We start from the raw sequence: 14,862 nt of genomic DNA on the forward strand, positions 1-14,862 counted from the left end.
TAGGGTTTTGTGCTTTGGCTCGTGGTAGGGTCACCCTTGCCATACAGGTCAAAGGCCAAAGGCCGGACTAAGAGTGGTCCACTGGACCTCCAGGTTCGGGGGGGGGGGTCCTCTCAGGGTTAACAACTCAAACTGGTAAAATATATTTTTTTAATGGAAACAGCAATGAAGGGTCCTAACTCATCTGAGTGGGATGCTGTTCCTGAGTCTCCATTCGGAACTCGCAAGACTGACAGGAGTGAAAACCGAGATGAAGCTACTGAGACGAGGAAGGAAGCCCCGCACAGAGGCGGAGGAACTCCATTGCTGTCCTAAACGCCAACGGTGTAACGGGCAGTGAGACAGCAAAGGAGGCCGAGGGGTGACCTCACAGTAGTTTTAAAACTCACGAGGAACAAGGATAAAGTGGATTGTCACAGTCATTTTTCCATGGTAGGAGAGTCTAGAGACAGAGGGCACAGATTTAAGGTGAGAGGGGACAGAATTTAAAGGGACCCGGAAGGCAAGTCTTTCTCCCGGAGGGTGATGGGTAGATGAAACCAACTGCCAGAGGAAGTCCTTTACGTGTAACATTAAAAAGATATTTGGACAGGTTTAGAGGGTTAGGGGCCAAGATAAAGAAAAGCTTAGGCTTGTTTGTCACAGGTGCATCCAAATATACAGTGAAGCGTGTCCTTCGCCTCAAATCAGTGTGGATTGCGCTGGGCAGCCCGCAAACGTCGCCACAACTCACTGACCCTAACCTGATTCGTCTTTGTATGTGCAGATAGGGAAGTGGGACCAGCTCAGGAAGACCCCTTGGTCGGCACTGATGAGTTGGGATTGCAGGCCCTGTTTCGTGCTGATGAAACAGGTGCACCAGCCCATGGAACCCGCGCTGAACATCAACACCTATCGACATGAATCCACTCCTTCCCACATTGTCGTCAGCTTTCGCCAGGTTCTACCATTCGGCTGCAAACAAGCGGCGATTTGCTGCGGCCGAACTCACAGGTCTTTTGAGATGCGCAGAGTGAAAACCAGGCTGTCGGCGGGAGAATGTGCAGCCGCCGACGCTGGGATCGAACCCCAGTCCTGCTCTGCCCAGCGCCGCTCACGACCCTTATTCCACCTGGGCGTGTGCGGGAAATACAGCGCAGCACACAGACACACAACGAGCAAACATTTACAGCCGCTTTATTCCACTTCTCTACGAGCAACGTGCGTGTGCACAACACACCGTACAGGAGCAGGTTCGGCACCGTGGGTGGAACCTTACACCAGAATTCTGCTTGGCCTCGGTGGTTACTTAAGGAAGGAGCTGGTCAACACTTCGGCAGACATTTGCCTTGATAGCACACAGTAAATCCTCGATGTAGCAACGCGTTTGCATTACTGAACCATCTCAAAATTAGATTACCCAACTTCCTTTCAAAGGTATAAAATCTATTCGATCTTTATATCTACTGCATCACACAGGTACCGCTGCCAACTAAGGCAAATTTCCACCCATAGTAAAGGGATTGAACCACCCACGGTAGTTAAAATCTTTATTACCGGGAGTTAGTCTGCCCTTCATCAGCAAATCTTCAACATACCGACTGTCCGCGGCTCCGAGGCAGTGCAAAGGCGTGGTAGATCAGGGTGCGGGCACTGACGGTGCCCGGGAGACCGACATACCAGCGGCTCCCGGTTTTGCGTTGTGTTGCCAGGTGGAGCTCCCTGTCCACAGGATCTTTTTGGCGGGGTTGTGTTTGAAGCGGTGACGCGGCCTCCTCCCGGGGCCTATGTTAATGAAAGGGGGTGTTTCCATCTCTGGGAGCTCGGCTGCCTGTGAGCGGAGGTGCGCGCCAGCCGCGGTGAGGAATCTCCCCCGTTTACCCCTTTCCCCTCTTTTCCCCAATGCTTCGTAATTTCACGGCAACCACGCAAGGACTTTGCGGCTGCGATCCGTATCTCGGAAATTCGGGGTAGGAGAAGGAGGGGAGTTGGGAAGAGAAACCGCGTAGGGCGCCCGCAGAGTGCCGGAGCCCGAAAGAGGGTGAGGGCTAGGGTTGCAGAGGAGTAGATGGCTTTTCCCCCTCCCCTTACCTCGTCCCTCTCCCCCGCGACCGACCGGCTGCCACTCACAGCCCCGGCACACGGTGGCCTTATTATGGGGGGGATGGGAAGGGAGGGCTCACTCGGTGTTTCCTTGCTTGCAAACACTATTTATAATCAACGTGGTGTGGATTTTTTTAAAAAAAAGCAGGGTGCGGGGCCGGAGAGAAGGTAATCAGCACCCGCCTTCTTAAATATATTTGTTCTTTAGTGCTCGGCGGCCCTGGCGTGTGTTTGTTTTGGGAGCCGGGATTTAAAGGGGAGAGGGTTGAAAATGGAGAGTGTAGCGGAAGGAAGGGAAGGTGCGTAGTTTGCATGTGCAGCTGGCTAGTGATTGAGCTGTCTCTGTCCCTCCCACCGTTGTATTCGGGGGGCTGGTCTGCCGCCGAGAGGGAGGAAGGAGGATTGTAAAGGGGTGTTTTGGTCGATTTTAATGGTGGCCTCGCGTTGCCAGCCCTTCCTGGCTGACTGACCGCCGCCCGTCCCGACTGTGTAACAAAAGCTTCTCGCCCTGTAACAAAAGTCCGCGCTACGGAGCGCGCAACGGACCAAATGGCCGAACGCGCTCACGCCGTTCGTCCCCCTCCAGCTCGAAACTCCCGCACTCTGACTGCGGGAGAGCGGCAGGAATAAACAGGGGATCCCCTCCAGTGGAGATTGATGGGGGAAGACCCCGGGACTCTGCGCCGAGCCGCCGCTGCCATCCACTGACGCCCGGTGAAGGGCCGACACCTCAACCTCACCGGGAGTAAACACGGCCGAAGTCCCGCCCCTTGCGCATGTTGCACGCCCACCTGATGACGTAATCAAGCCCCACCCCTCTGCTCGGCATGGTCCCGCCCTCCAAGTTTCCCGCAAAGGTTGCCGCCTCCTCTTTTCTGATTGGTTAGTGTCCTCGGAGCGGGTCCGCCCCCTAGTTACTCTATTCTGATTGGTGGGTCTGCCAATCGCGCCTCCCGAAGGCTTGTCATTGGCAGATGGTTTTGTAGTAGTGTGGTGGGTTGCCGCTTCTACGGGATCTGATGCGTCACATTAGTGGCGGCCTGTCACGTGTCACGGGAGGATTCCCCGGCAGGGTCCCGGCTCATTGACAGCGAATGGGGGAGCGATACAGTCACACCTTTCCGAGTCGCCCCAGCCCCAGCCCCAGCGTGCAGGGCAGGAGATAGAGCGCTCCACGGTGCTTGCCCCCCTTGCCGTCTGAAACATAAGCATTCGGTGCCTCCGGAGGCACTGCGGATGTTGGGAATCCGGAGCGAAACACACAAAGTGGAGGAACTCAGCGTGCCTGGAGTTCCTCCAGTATTTCGTTCGTGCTGCATCCCGTCCCTCCTGCGACTTCAGACTTCCGGGATGTCGTTGTGTGGTGGGGGGCGGGGCCGTTGCGGGCTTAGCAGCTGGCCCTGAAATAACATGTGATCGAATAAGTTGGGAGTTCTCGCTGCCAATGCCAAATTCGTCTCGGTCCTTCCACCATCCTGTTACTTCTGTCCCCCCCCCCCCCGTCCCCCCCACACACACACTGAAACTCCAGTGCCGCATTACTGAGTGAAACTTGTAGCTGTGCGGGACCCGGAACTTGTTCACTGATCGTAGGGTTAATGAGATTTGTTCTCGGAGGTTTTTTTCCCCCAAGGGTTTTATGTTATTCTGCCTAATTCCGCTACCCCCGACGTTGGGTGCATCACGTACCCAATGTACGCAATGTGAATCTATCCACGGCGTCGGGGGTGAACAGTATTCGACAGCTTGAGTAATTGAAACAGCCGCTCACAGTGGGGGTGGGGAAAGTGACTTTGAAAAGAATTGCGACTGGAGGAATTCTACAGGAAGTAGTTCTTGATGTTTTCCCCCCCTGCGGGATGTAAGCGTCGCTAGTATAGGCAACACTTACCGCTCGTCATTGATCGTCCTGTGAAGTGGCGCTGAATATATCCCCACGGCGCTTTTAAGGAAGGCAGTTCCTGCACGTTGTCGCAACCCATTGAAAGAGTGGGGTTAGATTTTAAATGGCCACGTGAGAGCGTATGATTTGAACGCGGACGTGGATTCCAGCGTTCTTACAAGCTTTGCTTGCCTTATCTTTGGTGACGAGAGGTGGTGGACTTGGGAGATGCTGTCAAGTTGCATCGGCAAGTTGCACTAGTTCCTGAACCGTGCAGAGTGGTGAACAGTTTGAAATGTTTAGGTGACGGATGAATTCCCATTCGGAATCGTGAATATTATTGACTTAAATGACGTGAATTTTGCTTTGCAGTAGCAGAACACTGCAAAGATATTACTATGAATTATAAAAATGAATCGCACAATTCAGAAGTATGATGCGGAGGGGAAGAAGCTGTTCCTGAGTACTGAGTGTGGGTACCTTCTCCACGATGGTAATAGTGAGAAGAGGGCATGTCCAAATTGGTGGGGGTCCTTATTGAGATGCCGTCGTCTTAAACCAACACCTCATTCTACCCTTGTCATTCGGACAGGAGAATAGAGAGGAAAGGTTTTGAGAAGAATGGATCAAATTGTGCAAGTGGACATCTTGGTTTGCAAGGACAAGTTGAGCAGAAGGGGCCAGTAGTGTCTGCGCTGTCTGTGATCCTATACAAATGCAGATTCTGGTGCATGAAAAGTGCACATTCTGGACCTAAGCCAAAACAAATTCTGGATAAATCTTGCAAATCAAGCAGCACCTCTGGTGAGAGGGCTGTCTGTGGTTCCTGATCTGAAATGCTGGCAAGTTTCTCTTCACAGATGCTCTGTGACTGTCTGAGTTTGTCCAGCTTTTCTGTTTCCGTTACCGTTCTGCTCTGTCCTGAATGGTACTCGACTTTTTGACCATCGGAACTTGACACCCAGGCCTGGGTATTAGAATGAAGACATACTGTCTCCTGTATCGTGACGTTTCTTGTTCTGTGCCGGTAGTGCAGGACAAAGATGTAAAATTCCTATAAATTACAAAATAAACGAGTGATGAGAAATAACGTTCTTGGATCACTCAGAAACGTGATGGTGGAAGGGATGAAGCTGCTTCTGAATTGTTGAGTGCATCTTCAAGCTCCTGGAGCTCCATAGTGATGGGTGCCTCCTTCTCAAGGCACCACCTCCAGAAGATGTCCTTAACGTTGGGAAGGCTTGTCTCCGCGATGGAGCTGGCTGAGTCTCCCCAGCCTTCTGCGGCCTCTTGTGATCCTGGGCATTGGAGCCTCCATCACCAGAAGATGATGCAAGCAGTCAGATTGCTCTTCACTGTACATCTAGAAGTTCGGTGACATGCCCTTGCTCCATCTGGCAGTCTTTGGGGTACAGTAGGAAGAGAGTCACTTGCCCAGATTAACTGATCTCTGGCCTTACCCCTGTGCCCCATACAGCTGAGCTGTTAAGCTTTCAGTTGTTAGTGACCTCTCCTTCCCATGGCACTTCAGGATATTGTTGGTGAATTGGTGGCATTGCAGGTATATTCTGCATTGACGTGTGAATGGAAATGAACCCCCCCCCCCATGTACTGCCAGTGGTGAAGATCATGAAAGCATCTGATGATGTCCAGTTTAGGAACTGCCCTGAAGAACATCAGCAGAAATGCTCTGAGATGATTAGTGTCCACCACTTTGTTAAAATTATCCTTCTGCGTAAGAATTTTCCTATTGGTTTCAACTTTGCAATACCTTGTAATTGCCCTGATGCTATTAAAGGCAATGACCTTAACCTTAAGGATTTGTTTGTCACAAAACATGTGGGAAATGTCCATGTGTCAACTGATTTGGCACTTGTTCAGTTTTCCCTTCATTGGCAGCACATTTACTAAAACCACTGTTGAATCTTTTTTAATAGGAGTGGAGTAGGAACACTGAACACAGATGAATTTTAGCAGCCCATTTCATTCATGCATTTACAAAAATCATTACTATCAACAGCTGCCCTCTAGTCAGCAGACTAACTCTTTTTCATTTTGATAATAATTATCACCTGTCACAGCAACAAAATCGGCTCCAAATGGTAAACTTCTGTTTTAGTTCTTTTTGTGCTGATTCTTTTGAAAATGTGTTTGCATTGCTCAGCAATGAGAACATGTTACATATTTCCAAGAAGACCTTTTTTAAAATTAAAGGAGCAAATCATTTTATCTGATAAGACCGACACTTAGATCTTTTCACAAGAAGTCTCTTGAGTTATCAACTTGAAATATCGACTGTCCGCTTCTCCCTGTAGAAGCTGCCTAACCTAAACCTGTGTCCCTCCAGCTATTTGTTTTTGCTGCTCCAGCTTTCTTGTGTCTTTGTGTCCCCTTGTGCAGCAGAAGCAATTTTGAAGAAGCTACCTTCATAGAGTCATACAGTGCAGAAACAGGCTCTTTGGCCTAACTGGTCCCACCAACTAAGACTCCCATCCAAGCCCATCCCATTTGACCATGTTTGATACTAGCCTTTTCCATCCATATTATCTGTTCGAGAGTCTATAAATATTGTGACTGAATTTTCTTCAACCACTTCCTGTGGCAATTCATTCCACATAAATACAACCCTATAAGGGGGAAAAAAAAGTTACTCCTCAAGTTCCTATTGTACTCTTCTCAACTATGCCCTTGAATTCTTAATCTTTTCCCTAGGGCTGAAGAATCAAGCGAATGTAGAAGATCACTTCTCAAGTTTCCAACACTCCAAGATGAAAAAATCCTAGTCTGACCAAATTCTCCTGTAACTCAGTCCTAGCAACGTCCTTGTAAATCTTTTCTGCACTTACTTCAGTTTAATCTTTCCAATAACAGTGACCAAATTTGAACACAGTCTCACCAGTGTCTCATACAACTGCACCATGTTTATACTTCCCCACTTTATACTCATAGCCCAGTCTAATGAAGGCCAGCATGCCAAAAGCCACCTTCATCTTCAAGTGACTCTATTTCTCCTCTTTCAGTGAACCATGTACTTGTATTCCAAGGTCCCTCTGTTCTAGAACATGCCCCAGGGCCCTTCCGCTTTCTGTGGAAGTCCTACCTTGCTTTGACTTGCCAAAATGCAACACCTGGTACTTATCCGAATTAAACTCCATTTGCCATTTCTTGGACCATTTACCCAGCTGATCAAAGAATCCTTGTAATCTTTGATAAGCTGCTTCTCTGTGCAGTATAACAGCTACAGCATGTTTGTGTAAGCTACAACTAGAAACAAAATACTTCTAATTGCCATTTTAAAGAAACTAGATGAATGTTCATCCAAACCCTTGTAAGAGTATATTTTAAAGATATGCCCTGTGGAAAGCCAAGTTTGCACACAGTTTGGCTCGCCATAGATCTTAAAAAGCCCAACCTTATCACCAACACAGGTTAGGGCCACTGGAAACAGAACTGAATATCTTCAAATTACTGCCTCATTCATGCTGAGAAAATGCTCTTTGAGCCATTTGAACTAAGAAGGTGACTGAGCTATGACTTTAAATAATATTTTGTTAATAACATAATTAACAAGTAATCTGAAACACTGAAGATATTTGAACAGTTTGGGAGCAGGGTAGACCACCATGTAATGATTTTTTTTGTTGCTGACATGATATTGGCCTCAGCTTCAATTTCCACATGATACTCCCTAACCCTCAAGTGCATTAATCTGCTTTCAAAATATTTTAAGAATTGGTATTCTTCTCTGCAACAGAGATTTCCAAAATTCAAAACCCTCAAGAAATTCCTACTTAGTTCAGACTTTTATTTAATCCAGAGATCATTTCCCCCAAATTCTAGATTTCTAAATTCTAAATCCACCGACTGCCCTCTGAAGCCCAAATGTAAATGGAAAGAAAAAAAACAAAGCAAGAACATTTGGGTGAAGCGGTGCAACATAAGTAGTGCTGGAGGTACTTAGTGGGTCAGATAGCATCCGCTGAGTTCCTCCGGGGCTTTGTATGTTGCTCCAGATTCCAGCATTTGCTGACTTTACCCCCCCCCCCCCCCACCCCTGAGTTAAATAGGGGATGCTATCAGTGTTTCTAATACAGCTAATCTGTGGTGATATCAGATCAGAAAAGTTTAAGTTCTGAGCACGGTCATGAATATGGCATGATAACTTTCTGATTTAAGTCCACCATGCAGTTAACAAACTTTTGGGTTAATTTGGACAGTTTCCAATTTCTAGCTAATAATAACGTAATTGGTCTATTGCAGTGAGTTTGATTCTCCAGAAGTTAATTTTAATGACAAGTTATTACCAGATGATTGGCGACTCATTTCTTGCCTTTTTTTTTTGTCTAAAAGTTTTAAACCTAGGTTTGCCCATGTCTGAGATATGCCTAGCCAAGTCAGGAGCACCGGCTCACATGCCTAGTCCCCCGTAACCATACATGTACATGTGCAATCCTTGTTGGCGAGTGTCAGCTTGTAACTGGATGAGCTCACTGAGCATTCTCACCAGTGTGGATCATTTAGTGATATCAGAAGTAGGGATCTTTGCTGCCATGCACACTCTGTGACTGAAATTGGTTAGTTCAGCATATTCTGTCAATTAGGATCTTCCTTGCAGAAGTCAGGGAGAGGTTTTTTGTTTATACAGCTGCTGTGTCCTCACTACTTTCACACTTTCAGAGTATCAGGGAGATAACAACTTAATATGCACAGCAGGGTTCTCGATAGGCAGTAAGGTAGATCATTATCTCATCTGTTTCAATTATATTGTTTGAGGGATAATTCTTTGCCAGAGCGCAATTCCTTCTTCAAAAAGCCCCTCAGATCATTAACATCCCTAGAGGGAATGTATTTAATTTTTCTTAAAGACAATCTGAGTGTGCAGTGTACTCTCAGTGCTGTACTGTGTATCCATCTGAAGCAGCGTTCAGGGATGTGGAGTGTGGGTTGAACCCATTGCCCTTTGGCTCAGGCGAGTATGCCAGCATTGGATTAACACCACTGGACCATTTTCAAATATGTAATCTGGGAAATAAAACTAATGCAAACAATAGATCTGAACCAGACAACATTTCCATCTCTGCTGGTGGGAGGTTTTATGTAAGTTTGTTTTTCTCAAAGATTAACTACGGAGTGGAGTGTGCTGGATCACATTGCTAATGTAACTGCGTGAGCCAACCTGTTGCAACACTGGGAAAAGGAACACCTTTCTTTTTCTTTTTACACCTGGTATAGAATCAATTGTTTCCCCCGCCCAACCATCCTTGTTTTCTTTCCCATGGCAGTTGCTTCATTGCACCTTCCCCCGACTTCTCTTTCCAAAGGGTTAATGGAGAGGGACAAGTCAAGTTAGTTCTGAGCTGTGGGCCCACTACCAGCACTGAGTGGACAGAGGAAATATTATGTGGGTTGTATTCCTTTATCCTACAACTCAATAAACTGTGGCATCTACTAGTTACTTGAAAATAGATTTTTGAGCTCACTTGTCTCCTAATGCCAGTCTGGTTATCATTGACATTGTCCTCAAAGACTTCAGTGAATGCAGTTTGAACAAGAGAAAACCTGCAGGTGCTGGAAATCCAAAGCAAAGCATACAAAATGCTGGAGGATCTCAGCAGGCCAGGCAGCATCTTTGGAAAAGAGTACAGTCCACATTTCGGGCCGAGACCCTTCATCGGGACTTTCTTTTAGCATGGTAGTGTAGAGGTTAGCCCAACGCTCTACAGTACCACCGCTGTCTGTAAGGAGATTGTACGTTCTCCCCATGATTGCATGGGTTTCCTGCAGGTGCAGCAGTTTCCACCTATGGTCTGAAGATGTATCAGTTTGTAGCTTAATTGGTCACTGCAAGTTGTCCTGTGATTAGGCTAGGGTTAAATCGGGAATTGCTCAATGGCGCAGCTTGAAGAGTGGGAAAGACCGATCCAGCACTGTACCTCAATAAATAAACATTTGATGTCAAGCTCCTGGTCCTGTCAGACATCTGTAAAACAAAGCTTCTGTTCCGGAGCAGAAAATGTGCCGATGTTGGAAATGTGAAATAAAAGTAGAAAATGCTGGAGGCATTCAGCAGGTTAGGCCCCAGCATTTTCTATTTTTATTTTAGAAACCTCATGAAATTTGCTACAAATGGCACTCACTTTACCTGTAATGCGGATGATCTTGCTACAGTGAGACCAGGCAGTACGGAGCAGACTGCCCGATTCCAACTAAACAGAACCAATAGTTGATCAACATCTTGGTCCAAGGTCTAATTTTAGTTTTAGTTTCAAGGAAATGTAATAATGGATTTGGGGAAGAATTGTATCATGCATTAGGCTATTCACTCCATTAGGTTGATGCTGGTCAAAATATGTGTCAGACCAATTTCAGAACCAACAGTTCCAGTTGGTTTCCATGGTTAGTCTTACTAATCCCTTCAAAGGTTGTCCCAGATGACAGGCTACAAGGAATGTTAAGCAGTAAGTATGTTGAATGTTAATTTGGCACAGTTGTGTCTGATTCGGGAATTTCCATGTTTCAGCCCATCTATTTAAAGCAGTCATCGATGAGTGCTGCAGTCTGAGATCCCTTTAGATCAGGGGTTCCCAGCCCGAGGACCACAGAACCCTTGCGTAATGGTTGGTCCATGGCATTAAAAAAACAGCTTGGGAATCCCTGCTTCAGTAGAACCTCGGTTTGATCGATGGTAAAGATCCCCAGAACACTCTACTAAACAAATTAACTGGTCATCAATACTAATTATTTGTAGGCAGCCTTTGGTCTGCTTAGGTTAACTATGACTACACTATAAATGAGGTCACAGACGAAAGGCATCAGGATGCTAAGGATGCCTGACAGGATGGGTGTAGGGATGTTTTCTATAGTGCGAGAATGCAGAACAAGGAGTGACTGTTTCAGAGTTCACTCTTTTGAGGCAGACCAGGTTTAGTTTTTCCTCTTTCAGGAGGTTGTGAGTCATTGAAACTTCTGTCCCTGAAGGGTGTTAGAAGTAGAGTCTTTGAATATTTAAAGTGGAGGTATAATCCAGGGGGAGGGAAGTATGTGGGAATACAGAGTCTACATTCATAATCTTACTGAACGGCAGAGTTAAATGGTCTACTCCTGCTTCTTACTCATAGGTTTGAAAATGTTCAATTTTCTGAACAATTAACATAATTTTCCTTTTGATCATAGCATTCATTCCAAATATTATAGATCAATATAAAAATATTGCATTAACCGGGTAAATAGAAACATAAATTGCAGACTTGTGTAAGTGTTGTTTACTTGAGAAGCACAACTTTAATCCACAACTGTTTAGTTTTGTGGTTAGTGGCATTCTCACCAGATGTAAATACGCCCCAACATCTTAAGATGTTAAAGCACACCTTTGTCTCTAATCTAAACCAATGAGACTGATAAACTAAAATTTGCATCCTGAATTTTATAGGCGGTGTCTAACACATGCATGCACATCACTGGCTTCAGAAGAGCATCTGGTTGCTTTGTGAAAGGACATCACCTGCCAGCCCACAGACCCAGCCAGCGTTCCAACACCTTTGCACAGATTTTGTGACAAATCAGGTAAGGGTCACCTTTAATTCTTATTGTAGTCCATTCATACATTTGCTGCAGATGCTAGTAATTTGTTTTCCTGTTTCCCTCCTTCATGTCCCTAACCCCACTTCTAACATTGTCTCCATCTACTCACAAACATTGCCCCTCCCCCAAATATCACCGAACTTCTCACCCAAGGTCTCTGGTGATATCTTCTTCCCAGATGCAACCATCAAGCAAAATTTGAACCCAATTTCATATCTGCCCTGCCTACAGCACAGACATAGCCCAGGCAAAGCCATCCACAACACTGAGGTCTCATCTCCCCTTTCTCTTTGTTATGACTGGTAGTCTTTCTCCTCCATCCCTGCCCCTCATTTATGTGTTGCCTCTAGGCTGAGTATCACTGTCTATCACCTCACCATGGTGACTTGGAGATAGACAATGCAGAGCGTTGTTGAAAAATATCAGAAAACTAGAGTGTCTTCCTCTAAGAATTCAAGTTCTTGGACAAGCTCTGCAACCTTCCATCGCTACCCTAACCCTGCTGATAAAATATTCAACAGTCTGTATACACAGTCTCCTGTGAGATAAAAGTTGAGCTTCCTGCTCTATCATAATTGTTATTACAAAAGAGGCCATTCAGTCCAAGGAGTCTGTGCTAGCTCTTTCTACTATATCTCTAGATGGAGATACACATCTCAAGTATGCCCTGGGTGAGGGGTCTTCCTTCACAACCGCCTTGTATTTTTCACCCAGGGTTTAATCTGTGACCTATTTCCTCAGGGTCTTGACCCAAAATATTGACTCTCCATTTTCCTCCATGGATGCTGCCTGACCTGCCGAGTGTCTTCAGTGCTTTTTGTGTTGTCATGGAGTACTACAGCCCAGAAACAGGCTCTTTAGTCCATCTAGTCAATGACAAGCTATTATTCTGCCTGGTCCTGTTGACCCACACCTGGACTGTAGCCCTTCATACACCTCCCCTGTACTTACCCAGACTTCATAATTGTTGCAATTGAACCCAAATCAACCACTTCTTGTTCTCTCTATTAATCCATGAAACCAGTCAGTCTTGCATGCTTTCATAAGATCTCTGAACTTGGGGCTCCAATATAATCCTAAAACTGAAATTCATCATCACTGTAATTATTAGAGTATATCTAGGATCTTCACATCCTTTCTACAATGAAGCACTCTACATCAGCTGTGAACCAACTAAGTTCAGAATGGCTTTTCTACTCTCTTTATAAATTTTAGGATCTGATGTTTTACTAATAGTTTTCTTAGCTTTCAAAAAGTCTTTCACTACCAAATGTCATCTATAACAATAATGTTCCCTCTAATTTGCAATGACCAGTGTGCGCAAAAATCTTATGTTGTGCAAATTTTGTCCGGTGACAAAATGTGTACGCACTTAATACTAGCGGTTCTTTTGCACTTTGGAATTCGACATAGTGAATCAATCATTTCTTCAGTAAGGGTATAAATAAGCCAGTTCTAAAATCTGCAGACAAATAATTGCACCAAGTCATTAACACCGTCCACATCAGAAACCAGAAAAAGAAATATAATTGTGTACGATTGTGAAGTATACTTAACATACCAACAAGGTAGAGGGTGACAACCTTTTGTGCACAGTTTAAATTCCCTCCTGCACTAGTAGCAAAAGATGTGTGCATGTGCACACCTTAGAAGGATTGTTGTATAATGGTACTTATCTTCACACTAACTTGTGCCCCCGTCTATTGAAACCCCTTTACTTACCCTTCTGACATGGCTTTTCTACATCTTATCTAACATTTTCTGACATCCAGATGAAAGGTCACACCCCAAATGTTGACCATCCATTTATATCCTCAGACAGTGTCTGAGCTCTTCCAGCTTTGTGCGTTCTGCCAGGTTCCAGCACTTGTGGTCTCTTCTGTCTAGATTTTCTGAAGTCTCACTCTAGACAAGGCCTGCACATTTGCATTCTTGTTGACTGCCTGTTCCCATAATAGATCAAATTGTAATTGCTTGTCACCAAAATATTTCTCCATGGTTCCAAGCCACCATGATTTCATGATTCTCCAGGCTTGACCCTCCTCCTGCATCCTTGAAACTTGGCCCAACGCCCAGTCTACCTTATCTTCCTGTCTCCCTTTCATCTTTGGTAAAAGTGTACAGTCACTTTGCCCTTCCTGCTTAGGATTCTCTCTTTTGTTTTGGATGAAGCTTTCGATAACTCTTCCCATCGTACCTTCATGAAGGATCAGTACTTCCTCCTTGTATTCTCTGAGATACCTAGGACATTTTCCTATGTCAAAGACATTATATCAGTGGAGTTTGATCATCTCTTGGCTGGATTACTTCCCATCACTGGCTACAGGAGAAATGCTGTAAGGTATTTGATACGTACATCAGTGGAATTTAAATTGACTTAGTCTGGATTTTAAAGATTGTTCCAAATTCTCATGTGATTGATGATGGTATTGCCAGTGATTTTTTTCCCTCCATGTTACGAGGAATACACTGCAGGGTTGGGAGTTAAAACTGGAGGCTACAGAAAGAAGATAAGAGGGGAGAAATTTAAGAGGCCTGAAGAGTAACTATGCAGAGGGTAGCAACCATTTAGAATGTGCTACCAGAGGAAATGGTTGAGGCAGATACTATTGCAACATTTACTGGAAGGGAGGGACTTGGTGGGTTATGGCCTGAATGCAGGCATCTTGGACTAGCAGAAGAATGGTGTGGTTGGCATGGACCATTTGGGCTGAAGGGCCTGTGTCTATGCTGTATTACTCTGACTAAAGAAATACCTTCTTAAGATAAATTACTCTTTCAGTTAAGTATTTAGCGTAGTAGAAAACTAAATTCAAACACAGGACATCAGGGTTAGGCAGCATCTGTGAGAGAGTTAATACCTTGTGCCAATGACCTTCCGATCAGAACGGAAAGGATTTATCTATTGGGTGGCTGAACTCATACTGATGAAGGCAATTCCCTTTTCTGTAGGTTACAATTAAAACAAAATCTGAGTCCATAGAGGCCTGACAAGATAGATGTTGAGATGTTTCATGGGAGGATCAAACAAGGGCATGTAGTTTCAGTGAAGGGGTGGTCACTCAAATCTGACATGTGTAGGAATTTCTTCCCATGAGGTGTAGGGAACCTTTGGACTTTTCTACTGCAGAGCTATGGGGGTTGTTTAATTGGGGTGCATACTTCTGAAAGTTTGAGGAATGAAGGTAATGAGGAACTGGCATATTAGAGGGCTCTGGGATGATCATACTGAGTGGCAGCAGAAGGCTGAGGGGCCAAGTGCCCTCCTCCATTCCTAATCACCGGGAGGAAGGGATGCGTCATAAAATAACTTGGGG

General features: G+C 45.4%; 1 protein-coding gene across 1 annotated transcript in view; it reads left to right on the forward strand.

The window, feature by feature from the left end:
- Positions 1-1,720: 1,720 nt before the first annotated feature.
- Positions 1,721-14,862, forward strand: part of sin3aa (SIN3 transcription regulator family member Aa) — a 129,520-nt gene continuing 116,378 nt past the window's right edge. Inside the window, exons 1-2 of the mRNA XM_073024941.1 lie at positions 1,721-1,838; positions 11,394-11,527. The gene's annotated coding sequence lies outside the window, so the exon portion shown is untranslated. The remainder of the gene's footprint in view (positions 1,839-11,393; positions 11,528-14,862) is intronic.

The sequence above is a fragment of the Hemitrygon akajei genome, chromosome 21 (genome assembly GCF_048418815.1).
Source record: "Hemitrygon akajei chromosome 21, sHemAka1.3, whole genome shotgun sequence".
Classification (NCBI taxonomy): domain Eukaryota; kingdom Metazoa; phylum Chordata; class Chondrichthyes; order Myliobatiformes; family Dasyatidae; genus Hemitrygon; species Hemitrygon akajei.